We start from the raw sequence: 20,752 nt of genomic DNA on the forward strand, positions 1-20,752 counted from the left end.
TCCCAGCTGCCTTGAGATCATTAACAAGATCCTCCCGTGTAGTTCTGGGCTGATTCCTCACCGTTCTCATGATCATTGTAACTCCACGAGGTGAGATCTTGCATGGAGCCCCAGACCGAGGGAGACTGACGGTTATTTTGTGTTTCTTCCATTTGCGAATAATTGCACCAACTGTTGTCACCTTCTCACCAAGCTGCTTGGCGATGGTCTTGTAGCCCATTCCAGCCTTGTGTAGGTCTACAATCTTGTCCCTGACATCCTTGGACAGCTCTTTGGTCTTGGCCATGGTGGAGAGTTTGGAATCTGATTGATTGATTGCTTCTGTGGACAGGTATCTTTTATACAGGTAACGAGCTGAGATTAGGAGCACTCTCTTAAAGGGAGTGCTCCTAATCTCAGCTCGTTACCTGTATAAAAGACACCTGGCAGCCAGAAATCTTGCTGATTGATAGGGGATCAAATACTTATTTCCCTCATTAACATGCAAATCAATTTATAACTTTTTTGAAATGCGTATTTCTGGATTTTTTTGTTGTTATTCTGTCTCTCACTGTTAAAATACACCTACCATTAAAATTATAGACTGATCATTTCTTTGTCAGTGGGCAAATGTACAAAATCAGCAGGGGATCAAATACTTTTTTCCCTCACTGTAGGCCTATATGTATAAAATACTTTATAATGGTAAAGGTGCAGGAAGTCTTTATGTAATACATATTATTAAAATGATTTGAAAGTTTATAAAGTGAATGTGTTTTTTAGCAGTTTTCTTTATGATCACCTTTCTATTTGGACCTTTCTGGATATCATTCTGCTTTATTTTCTCCAAAAATGAAGAAATACATGAACAAACAAACGCATTCATTTGAAACATGTACACCAAAGGAACAGATAAACTGATTGAGGAGGAGTTGCAATAACTGAAGTCAATGCTGATTGTGTTCTGCCTGATGTGTGCATAACGCTGCTCTTTTATTTAAATAAATACTATCCTGTCAATCATGAGGAAGGCCAGGCACCCTGACTGACACGTTTATGAGAACCCACATCCTTCCTGTTCTGCTTCAACTTCCTCTGGGATTTAAAGATTGCTCTGACTTTAAACAAACAATGGGTGCAGGAAGTGTACAATATCCCCTTGGACGGTGAATGTGAATGCTCTTTGTGTGCTCAATTATGGGTGCTGATTTGACTCCACATAAATAATATCTCAATATAAAGCACAGAAAGTGGATTCAGGATTTTGGAATTTCCAGCCACAACTGTTTTTCATCTTTTGTTGAATGTAAATTTGTTTGCTTTTGCAATTAGGCTTTAAACAGCAGGGCCCACACAAGCCCAGAACATGTGTTACAAAGTAGTCATAAACACAAGCTTTGCATCAAGGATAATGTTTTTTCAAGTTTTTGCACTGAAAATGGAACTGATTGTTCAGAGCTGTTTACCCGTACATGGTTTTGTATCCAGTTGTGAAAGTTGGCTTCCCTTAAATACTTTAATTGAGGGAACATTTTCAGACTATGCAGTGCACAGTGATTTCTAATGTAATAATACACTAATAGGTATTAAAATAATTACTGAAGTCTATAAACATGTTTTTTTCTAAATGCTTTCTTTTTCATAAGTTTTATGTTCTGTTCATTTTCTTTACTTTTTTTTGTATACAGCTCCCTGACATTTTCTTTAAAATATACTTATATATTTTTACAATGTTCTTGTATATAGAACAGCCAAAATTATACAAAGAGTACATTGGGACCCCATACAATGATCCCTATTCACTAATAAACAGTCGAAAACGCTTAAGAAATATCAATTCACAGTATTTATTTTAAGTGAACTTTTATACTCCAGTAAGGTCTCTCTCTTCAAAGCATCTTTGTTTGGCAATCGACGGACTATTCATAGAAGAAGGCAAATCAGGAGAGTCCAGAGACGTGAATTGCCCAATCGTGTATTTTTTTGCCACCTCAAACTTGAAAAACAAATTGGTAGTTTTAAACTTTGGCCACAGGCTTGCTGAGCATCTTTGTGAATGTTATTCTCTAACTATTTTATATACAGCCATTCAGAATTAAAATGCAGCCACTGGCATTTCCTCCACGCCAATCCTCCCGAACACCTCCGTGGAGAACTCTGCCAATGAATACATGTATTCACTTTAAAATAAGTATTCTCCACTTATTAAGAACAAGAGTTTTGGTGTATGCTTGAGGTTCATAAAGCTTATTAAGGTTTTATATTTAATTTTATTTCTCCATTACTTTTAACTAGATGTATAATTCCTAAACATTTTTTTTTTTTTGCCCAATATCAGATTTGAATAATTACCCAAAAAAACTGAAAAGCTATCCTGTAGAACTATTATGTAAAACCTTTTTATGTTTGTTTTTTAATAAGATACAGGCTAAACTTAATAGTGGCCCATGGATAAGTCCAGAACTTTGTATACTGTCTGTTGTCTATAGATCATGATAAATGTGCAGTAATCTCTGAGAAATCTCACATTTTTAATGCTGATGTAGAATTCATTCCCCGACATTGGGAAAACTGTATATGCAGCAATCAAATTATGCCAACAGGATGATGAAAGATCTAATAACATCATGCTTCAGTCCTGTACATTTAAGCATGTTGAAATATAATTAGAATGTAGATGGGCTATTTGCCTGCTAATGCCAAGACAAGCTCATATTATGCTCTAATAGCAAAGACAGAGGCATGTTATTTTCTTGACCCACACACATCAGGCAAACTATTAATTAGATGCAGTTTATATGCTTGACAAATTATGCCCTGGGTGTGTTAATGTATTATCATTATGGCTTTATTAGCACAAAATTATAGGTCATGCTGTAATATAACCAAGTCAAATTGATACCTGTTTGTTCACTGCTATATGCAATGGTACAATGGCTTACATGTAATTTGCCTGAGGGGGTATATATATATATATATATATATATATATATATATATATATAATTTGTGACCAGAATTCATGTATTTGTTGTGTAAAAATGCTGTATGGTTTTCCATGAGCTACAGCTAGATTCTATTAGGGGTTATCAGAGCACTGAAGGGATAACTGCAGCTATAAAATGGGCAATATAATCTATGTAAACTGGATTCTTGCCAGTAATGTCACAGGAATTGAGATTTTGTAAGCCTGTCAAAAATTATATAATTATATTTTAATTATAGTCTGTACTGTAAAGAACAAGATATCTATATCAAGAGAGACCTGTTTTGTAAGATGACATCTACTGAGAGCAGGCTGTCTCAAACCCCATCATCTTGGTGAGTACTTTGTCTTTATCTCTAGATATCTGCAAGCCTAGGCATTAAAATGAAGAAAAAGGAAAGGAAAAGGAACCCATTTGTAGACTGCAGGGCTCCAGATTGTGATTGCTCTTTCAGTGTGATGAAAACCATCAATGGGAATCCATGTTTAGCTCGTTGAGGGGTTTATACTCTCTACCTTCTCTACCCTACAACACTTCAGTGCATCTTATTATGGTATTAGATTTTATACAAGTGTAAAGTGTCTCTCCAATTCAGGTGGTGGTCCTACATCAAAATAATTATTGCTGACTATATTCCCCATCATATAGAGGCTACTATAAAGCTGTGATATGAGTCATGCCTTATTTCATTATCATTTTTGGAATCAGAAATAAACATTTTCATTTCTAATATATGCGGGTACAAATGTTACAGAGCTTTATTTTGTAAAAACAATCATATCCACTGCAGGTTATTAACACACACACACACAGTGAATATGATGCATTTCCAGGTCCAGTTACTCATCGGAGTGGGCTACAATACATATGCAGGATCATAGCTGCCTAAAGCCAGAAAATAATGCACAAACTGAGTGAATATTAGAAATATCATTAGGAAAGAAAAAGTATATTAAACTTGTTTTCCAGCTGAGAAGCATGGGCAGTAAGCCAGTGATATTCCACAATATACTGCATATCCAGATGTTCTACTGGATGTTCAGCTGGATGCCATTGTAATTTATGCTTTGTGGAAATCTTTAATACTATGCCTGACTTTGATATAGGTCATTAATAAAAATGTGAAACAGACATCTTCCTTGGACACATATTTTCTCTGTGCTTAAAATAAACTCCCAAGTAGTGTGATTGTCCATCACTTTATTATTGTGAAAGATGACTCATCCTGGCAAAGCAATAGCTGATATATGCCTGGATCAGAGCTTTCATTACTTTTCACATTGGCCAGAGTCCCAACTGATAAGCAAGTAAATCTTAGCCTACATTGTCACCTGGGCTCTAAGACAGGTATTTGCCTTAGGTTGAAAAACAGTAACAGCCCACAAATAAGAACCTAAGAACAAGTCATAAAAACATTAAATGTTTGTGTTGTTTTGTCAATACACTACAGAGAAATAAGATATTGGTACTTTTAATGCTTTTAATGTTGCGTTCTTCTGGAAAACATATGTCACAGTTATGTATGTGTCATATAATCTGCATTGCAGGCTGGGGAAAGTTACATTTGAAACAAATCGTTTAAGTACATTCCTTTATCACAATCTGTCCATGCCACTGTGTTTCTTGTCTAGGCATCTGACCAGCACTTGTTTTTAATCCTCAATTGTATTGTCTTTTTCTGGTTTCTCTCCGTGTGGATGAAGAACAAACAGTGGAGGAGTGTGTGGGACAGGCCTTAACTGGCTTTTGCTGTTTAGGCTAACAGTTCCCATCTGTACTTGTGCCTTTCACAATTTTATAAACACACATATATATTTATTTAAGCCTGGAGAGTTAAACAAGGTTGGCTTGTGGCTCTGTCAGATTCTTTCCTGCTACCTGGTTGTTTGATTGCAATAAAAGCTGAAGTGCCCGTCGTAAGGTGACTTGGTATCACCCCAAGGCATTTCTTCTTTGCTTTAACCAGTTCAAAGCTAATCCTAATGCACTAAGGTCATAGTGACCATCACAGACATTTGAGGTAAAAGAAAAAAGCTATTCGCAAACACTTCTAGATGCCCTGGAAAACTAAGTGTTCTCGGCAATGTTGAGCATATACATCACAAAGCAGTCTGCTGATCTCAACGTGGCCAATTACACCTAGATTGATTCACCAAACATTTATCTTCATCCATGATCAAAGATGCCAAAATGTTTATTAGTGAAATCTAACCTCATATGGGTTATTATCAACAGTAAAATCTGACAGAACTGGGCAAACAAAACATTAGCATAAATCTTATGCTGTATACTAATAACCATACAACATATGACACATATTTTGACAAAGCAGCCAAGAGTTGGTCTATAATGTAAAGCTTCACCAGGGCCATTTGCCAAATAATGAAGGGCTACATATCAGGCGGGCAGCCACAGGCTGCTGATTTAATATAACTGTTTTCTCATGTTCATGTTTTTCATTCCTTTGAAATTATATATGGCAAATGATGTGGTATGAGAGAGAGATCAAAAACAACAACAACAATAATAATATGAAGAAACATGATTATAGTGAAAATTAAGAAACAGAGACAAATGAAAAATTATATAAAATTGATATGATATACATATATATTTATCCTTTCTTCAGATATTTATTTTAGATTTGTCTGTACTAGTTTGTGTATTTTTTGAGAATGATTACAATTCCAGTGTATGACATTTCAAATTCTAGAGCTCATTAATAACATATTCAATACAATTTCGTTGGACTGGAAAAATCAAGCATCAAAAAACTAAAGAAGATATGTATAGAAGAGAAATTCTATGACCTGTTCATTTGTTATTACCCATTGTATCTGAAATGAACAAAATTTAAATTCAATTTAGCAGAATTGTTCCTTTGGTAATATCTGAAACGGTGACTTCTCAATAAGGTCTGTATTATTTGGCTCCACATAATATGTACAACAGGTCAACAGGACTTGAGCATGTGATGGTCAAAAATATTGATTTGCAAATACCATGTAATTGCATATATTAAACACTAGATGCCACTGTTAAATAGATAAACATTGAAGAACAGCATCTTTAGTGTCAATTAGAACATTAAACAGCTCAGCACAGTATAAAAAAACCTTACTGTTTCTGAGTTTACTTAAAAAACCTTATCAAAATACACTTTCTCAACGATTCATCCTGAAACTAATATAAATATTCCATACGTTTAACTATATATAGGGAACCACACAGTGTGTTCATTATGCTATTCAATATACCACACAAACAAAATGTATATGAAGTTGCCAGTAATTTTCTGTATTTGGATATCTTTCAGAAACGTAAATTATATGTCATTTTCAAATATCTACTGTCAGCATTTCTGAAATCGTGGTGCCTTATAAATGGTACATGAAAGCCATAACAGCAATAAATGTAGTATGGAATTTCCTACTATTCCCCAGCATAGATAATGCCATGTGTTTTGGACATTATTATTATTATTATTATTATTATTATTATTATTATTATTATTATTATTATTATTTTATGGGTGTTTTCTACAAAGTGTCAGCTGCTTCTTATTTATTTTTAAATATTTAACTATGTTGTTTGCTGTGTCAGCATAGTTGTCTATTATATTCCATGGAAATACTGATAAATCATCTCCATTGAAGTCAAGTCTTATATATGCAGTCCTTTCATCTGTGTTAAGAGTCCAAAGCTTCATTGCTTTTGAATGTTTGCTGAATGTTTATACCCATTCCCCTCCTTGTTCTTTACACTGTTTCTTTATAAAACCCATTTTCAGTACAATGATCACTAGTTCATGCACCTTGGCAGGGCTATACTGCACTTTACTTCAATTGCTTTATTCTGACATTTGAAGATACTATTTTTCTTCATTTTAATAGATCTATTTCAGGCTTAGTCTTAGAATATCCATTGCAATATTTAGGCTTAATGTGGAAAACATTTGAAAATACATAAGACAGTTTTGTAGCATGAAGTATTTCTTTCTATTGCCTTATTTGAGAAAAGGATTGACAGCACATTATTATATTGTGGTGGCAGACTGTTTACATGTTTGAATATTCAACTAAAACATTCTAGTAGCTTCTTTACAGGAGATATATTACGTCTTACTCTGTACCACGTACTGATATGCAGTGTTACAGAATCATGTACAAATTAACACTCTTTGGAAGCTATAGTTTATAGTTATTAGTTACACATCCAGTCTTTGTAGGTCAGATTCTAGACATTGCACCCTAGTGGCTAATAGTTTTCATTACCTCTATATAACTGTTGATGAAAACCACTGGTGTGTTTCCCAGTTTAAAGATTCACCACTTTCACTATGGACTATTTTTGTATCAATATTTAATATCATGGTTACCCCCCCCATTTTAAAGTACATAATGGGTGGATTTAAAAAGAGAAATGTCTCTTTTAGTGAGACATACTTGAAAGAAAGAAAGACAAAGAAACATAAGAAGAACTCACAACTCCCCCTTTTCTTTGTGCAGCGGAGCCCAAATAAACAGTTTAGTCATATCAAACAGGTGGAGGAGCTCTCAGAAGAGGCCCCACTGACACCTATCACGTATTAAGGAATAACTGAATGGTTGTCATCGCTAATTGATCATTGAAGAGGTGTCAATTACATCGAAGTTGAGGCTTTGTGTGCCTTTGTGTCTGTGTGTTTATTTAAAGTCTCCCTGACACAGTGAGCAGACTGTTCTATCCCCAGCTGTAACTGTTAAAACACAGTGCTTTTGGCTTTTTTCACCTTTGTTGTTTAACACACACCAATCTACTGAACAGAGGGAGATAAAATGGCTTTCCAGCGCCTCAGCCTTTGGGACACAGGACAGAATTAATTGAAGGGGGCGTTGTTGGGTTGGGGGCTGTGGGGGGTGGTGCTGAGTGGATTGGTAGCCAGGGACTAATATAGAAAGCATTCTTCATGTGTCATCACTTTACAAACTGTCTCTCTCCCTTCCAACATAATGGCTTTGTAATGAGTGTGTTTCCTCTGTGATACAAACATCATTAACCACTCTATTGTGATTCTAATCTGTCTGTCAGTAGAGCCAGACGTGGCTGGGCATTTTAGAACAATTCTGCATTATTCTAGGGGGTTTCAATACTGCCACCTGACCACCGCCTTTGCCTGCCATGAAGGACAGACTCGGCAGTTAAGAAGCCAGTCATTCTTTTTTTTTTTTTTTTTTTTTTCTCACTGACTTGGCTCTTTGTCTAAAGTCAAAGTTCTTTCACAACCGCACCGCACAGGACGGGAACACAAAGTTAATGTTCACTTATTGTGACAATTTCCTAAGAACACAGACAACACTTTAAGGAGACAAAGCATTGTATTGTGTGGGCCTTTTTTCTGGACCTTGTTGTTGCCACCACAGCAGACCACAGGAAGAAATACTGCCATCTTTTAAAGGACATAGCCCAATAGACCCAAGCAGGTGCAGAATTAGGAATAACTGCATCTTTGTGTTCATTTTCTTAGCATCCCAATGCCTTTTTTGGGCTTATATTGGGTTTTGGGGGGGAGGCGGACTTGGATCTGACACTTAAATCTAATGGAGATTAATTTCATCGGCTAAGACAATACATGTAATAACATCAGCATCAGGCAACACGTGCAATTCTGCTTGATTTCTACCAGCCTCTAGGGTCATTAACTTCATACATACTGTACATGCACATAAGACACTTCCCTGATGTACTTCAAAGGTCTACAGCACTGAATGTCATATACAAAAAAAAAAAAAAAAAGGTTTTGGTCTTTCACAGCTTTGCAATGCCCAGAGAATTTGACTGAAAAATTTCAAGGAAACATATAAAACATATTTTATTACAATGACCTATCAATGTCACCTGATCATCAACAGATGTAAGAACTTATTTTCATTACTAACACAATGTGCATAGGTGAAATTCCCTGCTTTCCATATATTGGGCAGTTCATAGCCTAAACCTGGGTTGGTGCAACCACAAGGTATCTTCGTTAAATTTCAGGACCATGGATAATGCCAAAGGATCATCTGTGCAAGACATCAATGAAACATCCAATTATAATGAGATGCAATCCATAGCGTGGAACTGGAAAATGAAATGCACAAAATTGTCTTGGACAAAGCCAAATTGGACTGATATACAATGGATGAAGTAAACCCTCTACATGGTTTTGGGGCAACAGAAACTACTGTCAATAGGATGGGGAGGAATCAGGAAGAATTGGGCCTGTCTTCCAGTTGGCAGCTGATCCTTATTGTTTCCATGCAGCTCCACAGTGTGAAAAGAGGAGACTAGCTTTGCAGCACATGTCAATGTGCAAACTTTTGAGCATGTTCTGCTGTCCAGGTCATATAATGACATCAACCTATTTAACTGTTGAGTCAACTTGAAAAGCAACTGCAGATTCCAAGCTGGAGAGGAGAATTTTAACTGGTAATAACAGTGAAATAATTGTGGTAATAACTGCATATTCTAAACATTTCTGGAACAAATATCACTATGAAGGGACTCTTGTATTCTCAGTCTATTTATCAACATCCCAGTAGGAACAGTCCTTCCCATTGGTTTTACTCAAATCTTCAAATAAAACTCCTGGAGACTCTACTGATGGGACGTTAATATTCTAATGCAGGAATCAATCAAACAAACAAACAATCAAAAAAGACAATCAAACAGCACATTTTAAACAAACAAAAAAATCTATTAGGCTGGTCATGGTTAATATATTGCATAAGTGAAATCTTTCACTACACAGGTCTGGATGGAGTTGTGCAGCAGGAGTTTGATTGCCTTGCCTGAATTTCATGGAGATCTGGATGTGACCTCTAAGAACAATGCAGAGGGCTGTGACTCTATACTGAGCTGTAATTGACCAGCTGCTCTTGGCTTTAGTCAGCTGCTGTTGGTTTGGCTTTGGGTCTATTGGGTCCTTCATTGAGACCAAGCAGCTCCCTGGGGGGACTTCTGCTGGTTCACCCACCTGTCTAGAACTACCGAGGCCCATGCCAGCACTCTACCCAGCTTTACACTGACCACGATCTCCTCATACCACATGCTAAACAGAACAATGGTGGGGAATTGTTTGCTGCACAGCCATTAAGTTTGAACCGGCTATTGTAAAGACTTCATTAATACCATAAGTTAAACCTAGGCATTCTAACTACTAGTATTCCCCACTTGTGTCTTCGCTGTGCCATTTTTTAATACAGCTGATATTACTGTGCCGTACAATTTTAGTACAATTGTTTTGTTTTTTCAATTATCTACACATTCTACCCTACAATTTCCCAGTGAAATCAATATTCTATAAAATGGTAGAGAATTCATTAAAAATATAAACGTAAATAAATGGATAAGTGTCAACTTCCCTTGCAATAGCAATCAAGTGCAAGCAATCACCTTTAAAATCGCACACCAAGTTAAGTCGCCTCCACCTGTGTTAAATTGTAGTGATTCACATAATTTTATGATCAGTTCAGCAGTTTCTGTAGGCTCCCTCTGCTGGGTAGTGCATTTCAAAGCAAAGACTCAACATTGAGCACCAAGGAGCTTTAAAAATAACTCTGGGACAAAGTTGTTGAAAGGCACAGATCAGTGGATGGGTATAAAAAATATAAAAGGTCTTGAAATTCCCTTGGAGCACTATTAAGACAATTACCAGGAAGTGGAAGGTGTATGGCAACACCAAGGCCCTGCCTAGATCAGGCCATCCCTCAAAACAGAATGACCGAACAAGAAGGCTGATCAGAGAGGCTACCAATAGACCAATGGCAAATTTGCTAGGGCTACAGGGTTTTATGGTCAAAGTGTGCATGTGACAACAATACACCCCAAGCACTCCACAAATCTGGCCTGTATGGTAGGGTGGCAAGAAGGAAAGCATTACTCAAGAAAACCCACTTGAAACACTCAAGAGATTCTGTAGCCATGTGGCAAAGATTTGAGGTCTGATGAAACTAAAATTGATCTTCTTGGACTAAATGTAAAGTATTGTTTGGGACAAACCCAACACAGCGCATCACCCAAAGAACACCATCCCTACTGTGAAGCATGGTGATGGCAGAATCATGTTTTGGGAATGTTTCTCATCAGCAGTGACTGGGGCACTTATTAGGACAGAAGGGGAAATTAATTAGAAAACTACAGAAAAGTAATTGCGGAACACCTGCTACCCTCTGCAAGAAAGGTAAAACTGAGATGAAAGTTTACCTACAAGATTGAAAATCCCTTAAGTCCTCCCTTGATGTTCCATTACACTCAACCATTTTAAACATCTCATCTGCACAGTGCACACCACAGTGTGTCACCTGATAACTCTTCCATAAACCCTCAGTTCATCATCAGAACAGGACGCCAATTGGTGGCAACACAAGGTTACTTTACACTCAGTTGTAGCAGAACCTCCTCCTCTTATCCCATCTTAACAAGATAGTTCTAAGTAGAACGCCCTTTCATCAGAAAGTCAACCATAAGTTCAAATGTATAAAAGTAGTCACATCTAAAAGTAGATAAAACAATGAAAAGTTGACCACAGTATCCCTTATAAAGATCTACTGCAAGTGATAGGCAAATCATATGACATAGTACACATTACATTTAAATTAGAATTTTGTATTTTGGGACATTACAATGCTAAAATATATAACAATAGTAACATAATTCATCCCTTAAATTAAAATATTACCCACAATACTGTTACCAAGGAAATAAATGCGGAAATCTGCACTACAAGAACACAGTCTAAAGTTATTCAGGTGCATGACATTAAAGTGTCACAGGTTAGGAGAGATCATCTGAGACCTGACTTAATACTGCCGAAATATTTTGGGCTTAATATTTCTTGCTGATGTCTATGTCACATTTCCTCTATTACCCTCATTGGTCTTACTGAACACCTTATGGCAAACCAGTTATTGAAAATGTGTCTTTGCAACCATATTTTCCTGACAGATTGTGGGCCAGAAATAGGCAATCAATTTTTTGATCTAATCCATACCATCTGTACCCCTCTCACTGGAGCACAAGTATTGCCTTATAATGTTGGATTCATTTTTCTGGTTTACAGATGTCTCTTGTCTCTATTTGTTTCCAGCCCAGCTGATACTCTGAGAAAGTGAAGGGGAACAGTTGTTTGCCTGATGAGGTATTTCATTGTAAACTGATATTGTAGGGTAGTCCCAGAAAGTCAAGTTAGATAAAGCAAACAGCGACAACTAAAAACCATTAGGCTGATATCTGATGTTTAAACAAAAACATTATGTGCCAAGGCACCTAAAGATGTCTTGTCTATTTCTCATTTGTCACCCTGTGACTGGTTTTAACTGAAGACTAATAACAGCCTGTACAGCAAAGTGTACTCCAGGTCGTGAAGTAAACTCCCAACATTCATTGCGGGAGGCTATGCTTACAGTGTCAGTGTCAGCCTACAGTAATGTACATCTGGAAACAGGGATAGAGGGCCAGCAAACCGGATATAAATATAAAGGTTGTCCTGGTTACTTCCATCATTGTCACCTCCACCCCCTTAAAAATAATGAACAGCCTGGTAATGTGTAACAGAATATGCCACTTTGCCCCTCTGTACATCTGATAGTACAGACCTGTTGAGGTACACTTTAGCATCCCTGGTGATTGTTGCCTAGCTGGTAAAGCTAGCAGAATAATATGTGATTTAACATAAAAGAGGCAGTTAATTAAGGTAAACCTCAAAGTTCCTCACAGATAATTATTTTCTGTTAGTTTTCTTCCTGTATTGTTTCAAATATCAGTAGATGATGATGATTGATAATTTTTCTTTGTAAATTTGTTCCGTTTCTTGGTAAATAAAAGGAAGGCATAATGTAAAGACAAGCCATCATTTTAGACAGTGGAAACTGAACATTTATAAAAATGTTAAGACAAATTTTGAAAGTATTATTTTTTTTTACATTTAAGGATTCTGAGAACGTTCCGCACAGCCATGGAATAGGACCATAAGAATGTCTACAATTGGAGAAGAAACAAAAAAATACTTTTCATGTTTACCCAATTGATTAATTTTTTCCCCCAAAGCAGTAAATTCCTGTCAAATTGTTCACCTGAGTTAGTAATGTCTGGTCAGCTTTTTGAATATATTATGCCATGCTATTTTTTATAGAACCTAGTCACTGCTAATGTATACATTTATTTTCATTGCAGTGAAATATAAACTATGTAGAGTTTATGTAGTAAGTGACATATTATAGTAAACCCACATGTACACCCGGCTCTGAATTCCTTCAGTTAGTTGTAAAAAATAATTCTTTTCTCAGTGTTTCTTTCAGTCCTCAGGGAACTGTTTCTTGAGGGCTAACAAACCCACACAGGTTTCATATTCTCAGCAGGTCACTTTTTATTCTTTGTTCCTCCCTTGACGATTACAAGACTGCAGTTCTCTACTTTCTACCCTGTAAAATGTCTAACTGCTCTCAAAAGGTCATGAGGGCTACACACAACACATTCACACTTATGCACACCTATCACACTGGTTGGCCGGACAATTAAACAACGTCTTCTGGAAATCTAAAAACATGTAGCCCCTGGGGTTAAGTGGAAGTGGAAATGTGTTTGTTGCTTGTTGCTATTTAGCTTCTACACAGATCTACTGAATCTTTCATAGCTCTATCATAATCCTGTTACAAAAAACCCCCATGGGTATTTTATTGGGCATGTTGATAAAATAGTCTATGGTTTTGATGGTGGAGCCACAACTCCAATCAATTTATGGAAAGCCTTCTTAGCCTGCTACCTCAATCTCCATTCTTGCACAGTTCATGCACTGCTTGTTTGCAAGCACATTTACATATTGTTCCACAATAGCTGGTCTGTCAGTCTGTCCAACAAAAACAAAAGACAGGTCTATTTAGATATCATTGTCAATCACAATGAAAACTTGACCAAGAAACTCTCACACCTGCACTACAATGTTAAGGCACAATCACAGGATAATGGTGTCAGATAGAAAATATAAGACATCGACATTAGATGACAATACAATGTGATTACTACCCTTTTACATTTACTGTTTTAAAAAGTACATGAAAATACACGCTTTGAAAATCCATGGGAAAACTGACAGAATAGAGTTTAAATGTAATGTTATAAACCTTTATAAGGGTAGTGCAACATTCAAAATGGGTGGAAGCAGTTACAAGTTTACGTATAGTATATTGTTTACATATTATATTACCAAAAGAATGGAACTAGATGGCTTAATATGACAGATCACCTCTCATATGAACTTGATGGGTGAATTGTGAAGAGGCCATCGAGAAACTCCTCTATCACTGCACTATAGAAACTGGGCTGTAGGAGAATGGTATAGTATTCTTCTGGCCATCTATCAAAAGGATTACAGTAGTCAGTAAGGCCAAAGCAGGACTTCACCCTATTAAATACATTGTGAACAGCTGTCTTTCACAACAAATATCCCATTGGTTGTGTGTGTCTCTTTCTCTCTATTTTAAAATACATATTTTTAAAAGTATGTATGATGGAAATTAAATAATCGTATGATGGAAAACAATACTATGAGGCTTTAAAACACCTTTTCAGAGAACTGAAAACAGGAAACATTCAATCAATTCTGGTGGGATTATGTCTCCCTCTCAAGCTCCAGGATGTTTGTAAAAATTCCTAGTTGTGTATCATCAGTGCTGGGTTTCAGCTGCATTTTTTTATTAAACACAGCTGTGACAGATTATTTGACCGTTAACACTCAGCCAAATCCTTTTTTTCTTTTCTTTTTTTTCTTTTTTTACAATTTGCCTAGTTCTGTTCAACCCATATGCTTAATGCTTGCCTGATGCTGCCAGCTGCGTAATTCACTCCAGACAGAGAGGAATAATTAATCTTGCTCTGTCACCTGCAATGGTGCAAAGTGAGTTAGTTTTATTAGTGGCCAAATGTCTCTGCTGCCACCACTGTTGTTGTTGTGAATGGCCTGCATTGTCTTCTGACCAGTTCAGCAGTAATATTAGCTTTTCAAAAAAATACACTTTTCACAATGGCTTATATCTTCCGGAAGCTCTCATAGAATCCCATAAACATGCAGGTGCTGTTATGTGTATACTGTTACTTTTCTGTATAGCTTCAAAAATAAATAAATAAAATAAATAAGAACTGACATTTAACAGTTGAAATAAACTAACATAAAGTAAACCAACATTAAATAAACCATTAGGCACGGAGGAGAAAAAAACTAAAACTCCTATGGATGGCAAGTAGGAGAAAATAAATCTCTAGGCCTAGGCCTAATGGTTGCCTCCCCTCCAGGCAGTATAGTTGTTACAGCAGCAAGGAAATCAGAAAGCTCGTAATTGGTGCTGCTGGCTGTGGTCTACCCTCTGGTGGGAGCCTCTTGCAATGTCTCAGGGGTGGGGGGTTGGAACATCAACAGTCCTTGGATGGCAATGGCTCGTCAGACCTTAGGGTCTAGGTGCAGTGTTAGCCCTCCATAAGAGTAGTCTTATCAGAGTAACAATGTTTGTGTTGTAGCACATTTAAACACCAGAGTATTAACACAGTCATCAGACTTGCTCAACTACTTTTCTATGTCTTTCACTTTTGCTCCTGTGGCCGTTATTGGCCTACGTATCAATGATAGTGTGGTAAAATACGTTGGTAAGCAGAGTGATACAATTGTATAATTTACTCTGTGGCTTTAATTTGCCAATATGAAACTACATTCAATAAATAATCATTGTACTTCTTTACATATACAGTAAAAGTGGCTTAATCCCATGCAAGCATTTGGTACTATTGCACTCACAAACTCAGGGGGGACAATTGAGTTCCACAATGAACAACATATTTCAACATAGAGTGTTGTATTACTAGTACTATTATGTTCTGCTGTGTGCCTGCCTCTGTAGCTCCATTGTGTTTGCTTTTCTAATAAAATTACCAGGACAATTCTGCATTTCACCATGCACTGTATCAACCCTGTCCTGATGCAATCATTAATCAGCTTGCTTTGTTTTTCATTGCATTTATCAGATGATTTATTAAACTTCTTAAACTTTTTCCCCCAAATTTGCTGCTAATACCTAACAATAACAGTAGGCAAGTATAGCCTTTGGATGCTCTTAATATCTGATAAGCCAGTCAATGGGCCATATTAAATCAAACTTTGACCCACCCACTAATAGAAAACTACAGAACTGTATTCAGTTGCGGCTTCGTTTTTAGTAAGATGACACTTTCTTCTAATCATAAATGTAACCGATATGATGTACAGGTTTGTAGTTTTCTATTAGCGGGTGGGTCAAAATTTTGATTTAATTTGGCCCAAAGTCTGCTCACCATAACAAACTGAATTCCGGCTGAAATTGGAAGATTCTACACTACACAGTCTTAGTGAAACAATCCTAAGTACACACAAGCCAGTTGCTGTTGATGAGCAACAAGCTTAGTCTTGATACAATTTCCTCAACAATGATGCAGCAGTTTTAGTTTTATGAAAATCCACTTTTCTCTCCCCCAGTGAAATAATTCATTGTGGGATACCATTTCACGGACGTCTCAGGCTGGCATATGTACCTGATTTATGACTTGAATAGCTTTCAAAAGGCCTTGTCAGAGGAGGCCTAACCTCATTTCTGTGTCTCTTTTTACACAACGCGGACAACTTCTAATCCTTTAATACGCCAAGGTTATGACAGGCAGTGCTATATTAAGTGAATCACTTCCGACTTCCGACAGGACCTCCTGTCAATCACTGGAGATTTTCACAAAGCATCATTGCACACTAACACAGACAGTTGTGATTTTTTATACTCAGAGATCAGCTGAGCCAGTGAGTCCAGACAACCACCAGCAGCAGAGTTACTAGTGAAGAGTCACTACCATTTTTCGCATTTGTTTCAGGAAAAGAGTTTCTATGCAAACATCTATAAAACACCTTTAAATACTAAACTAACTGTCACAAGAGTTGTTCAAGCTCAGATTTGTTTTATTTTGTTTGGATGACTTTTGTTCACTCTTATAATCACTAATTTGGTTTATTATGTATTTAATAATGGCATTAAAATGGCGGGCAGGTGAGAAGCTTGGATCCACACCCAGGGCTAGATGGGTGGAAGATCAGGGTAAGACATGTACAGTCCCCCTGACTGAGTGCCCGGGAAATGGGTGGGGTGGGGCTTAGCACACCTGGATGCCTAGAGTGCCCAGAAATTCCTCTCCCTGCAGCACACATTAGAGGACACACATTACAGTTCCTGTGCAGAGGGTAATGGCTTATCCTGGGTCCACGTCCAGGTGTCAGAAAATGAAGAGACTGTTAAGCATGAACTTTCGTACTGTCCATAGTGTTGTTTCGGTACGGTTTTAAGGGCAGAGGTTAGTATATATTTAGTATATATATACTATATATATATATATATATATATATATATTTTTTTTTATATATATATATATATATATATATATATATATATATATATATATATATATATATATATATATTAGTTTAGGGATTTTAGCCCAGGACCCTTTTTTTAGTTTTCATGTACTTTGCTTTACAGTTAAATTAGGGTGAACGCCCTGTGAATTAAAGGTATTTTAGTGTTATTTTTTTTTAATGTTAGTTTTAGAGCTTGCCCTGGGCTTCTTGTACTGAGTACATTTGCTTTGCTTGAAATTTAAAAAATGAATGCGTACGGGAGCATGCTGTGTATATTTGGGAAACCTGCCAAACCTGCACCAGGGAATGACTGGTAGTGAGGTTCCCCACCCTCACTAATATCTGGGGTGGTATAGTCATGTGATTGGCGATGTGTTGCTGTGACACAAATACCCCTAAATAATGAATGCAGTATATTATGCATTTAATATAAGCATTTTTTATGAATTGGTAAGCACCATTTTACATAAATAACTTTGCAAACTGTTGGAAACTTAATATGTACTGTGCAATGAACTCTACCAAACATCTTCCTTCCTTTTTAGGTCCAAAGTAGAATCCTTGGCACTTCTCCTTATGCCATTGCTATTATAGAAATGATAAGCACTGCGAGGAGAATCATCAGCAAAACTATTAGATTCCATAGCGATCAAATCCAACACACTGCCAAGGGTGAATATTTTTTAGAACTGAAACTAAGTATGAGTCATCAGTGATCGTACAGCTGGTGGACTCTTACCATTCAGTTTGGTGGCAGTGTAGTGTTGAGATCTATGAGGCAGAAATTTTGAAACATTTTGTCTTCGAAACTTACCAAAATCCCCCACCCCAAAAGAAAAACAACAAACAAACATATATACAGTAAATGAAAAAAATGCAATCTGAGGTTGAAAGGAAAAGCAGGAGCTTCACATTAAATTTTCATGTATCTTCTCTACCTGTTTCATGTCAAAGTCCATTATAGTAGCTCTTTACCAGTTTACCTGAAGTCAGAGATATGAGTTTGATTTATGAGGTGTATGATCCTTTTATTTTCCCTTTGTGGCATCGGAATGACGTCAGTGTTTCTTTCTTGCCTTTTTCATGTTTGACCTCTTGCATCCCCACTAAGTCGTTCAGACAGCAGGTCTTACGTTAATCAAAACCAGAAAAAATAAAGCTTTTCTAGTCCACCCCCACCTACTCACACAAATCCTTCCTAGGTTTTTGCATATTATTGAAAATCTCATAAACCCACCGCAAGCTTTAATCAATGAACTACCTGACCTTATTTCCCCCCCCCCCCCCCCAAGTGGATTTCAGGTGGGATATAGTCTCATCTGAATGGTTTAAATCTGATGTTGGAGGGTGTCAAACCACTCATCTTTGATGTGCTAATATTCTGTTCTCAGTGCTTTTTAAGAAAACACGCTCAAAACCAGGAATGGCAAGATTCTCTCCGATTCTCTTTCTTCACAGAGGGTGAACAAAATTCAAGCTTTGTATGTTGATATTATCTTTCCGGGCTTTGGTGCAGGAAAAATATCACTCATTCCTATAACAGATATAAATATGTCAGGCAAAAACATATGTACACAATGTGTATACTTTGTTTTATGAAGTACTGATATACTGTAGCATTATATTATTAAATTGATAGCTCTTCTTTTTGTATTATATATTAAACACAAGTTGTTGGTACACCTACAACATAATGCCCATGAAGACAGTTCATAAGATAAAAGGAAAACTAAACTAAATTAGCACATAGTGAATTAATGCAGTCATGCTGTTACTATGGTATTATCAGGGCTTTCAGCGGTAATTGAATACATTAAATCACTACCTATTTTTAAGATAGACACTGAAAATGTTCATTATGATCTGTTTCCTCACATCATTAAATTAAATATTTTTAATTCTTGGAGGCAGCTGACAGATACAACATAGGAGGTCCTAAATATAGGAACTAAATATATACAAATATTAAAAAGAGGAGAGGTTTATTTGCTTCTTATTAGATGATCCTGATCGAATGTGTTTGAAATAAATTACATTAGAACATAAGAAAAGTTACAAATGAGAGGAGGCAATTAGGTCCATTTTGATAATTTGTTTACTAGTAGTTTAATGATCCAGGAATTATTAGAAGTGTAAAAAGCATTAAGATATCAGTGGGTTGTACTCCTGGTAGCTCCAAGTTACCAAATGGGAAGCTTTAGGTAGAGTCTTACTTACATTATGTTTTGTGAGGTTTAGGGAAAGCAAATCACCTTGTTTTAATTTGATAACTTACTGCACATTAGCACCCATTAAGCAGTATCCTTTGAGGCTGAGCTGCAAGCATCTTGGCTAGGTCGTCACCATAAACTAACCTTCCCTTTATACTACCCCTTGAATGTTTTTGACTTGAGTGTAAGACTAAAAGGTCCAAACCAGTGACACAGCTTTTGGATGATACATTATATTGAGGACCAGGCCATAGTTTGGATGTTAAAAATCCCTTAGCCTTCTTATTTAGTGCAGGGGAGTTAACTCAGTTTCACAGTCCAATCCAGGGAAATGTTGTATCATAGATTATGGTCAGTATACTATAATTAGGGTTGTTTTCCACAGGTCCCCCCCCAAAAAAGAGAGCTTAGTCTCAAACAACATGCACAGGTGAAATTAAATGTATATTAAAATAATATATACACACACACACACACACATATATATATATATATATATATATATATATATATATATATATATACTGAAAGAAAAATCTTACTTTCCACTGTGGGACTCTGTATATCCATTCAATTAAACAAAGACCCTGAGACTAGAATTCCAAGCTGTGATGGGTGATGTTTGCTCAGTGAAAGAATAGGCAATGCCACTCATTTTTGTGCTGAGGCTGGCAGACAGTTTGGCAAACCATGAAAAGGAATTTCAGACTGCTCCAAGAATCAAATAAATCGCAAATAATAATAGTAATAATAAAAAATCACATATAAAGCACTTGCCAGATTTAACTATAATGAGTTTTTGCAGTCTGTATAAACCCAGGTCATTGGTGGGGCAGGGAGTTAGTGGGAGAAAGTCATTACAAGGTTTGTCTTTGATGTATTAGTTTCCAGCTCAGACTGTCTGCAGTTCACTAACTCCATTGCATTAGTTATCACTGACAGCATCCAAACATGCTGATAACTGGATTATACTGTTTAATGAGCTCAACAGTTTGTAGTTATTGTTTTTGTTGTAGAAAGATTTTTCAGATGCTGCCAGCTGATTGATTGAGTTATTGAATATACATTATTGGTGCTGTAAATAGAGATCTTATTTACCTTATTTAGTCCAAGAACAAATCAAAATGTTAATCCACC

Source organism: Amia ocellicauda, chromosome 13 (assembly GCF_036373705.1).
Source record: "Amia ocellicauda isolate fAmiCal2 chromosome 13, fAmiCal2.hap1, whole genome shotgun sequence".
NCBI classification, from domain to species: Eukaryota; Metazoa; Chordata; class Actinopteri; order Amiiformes; family Amiidae; genus Amia; species Amia ocellicauda.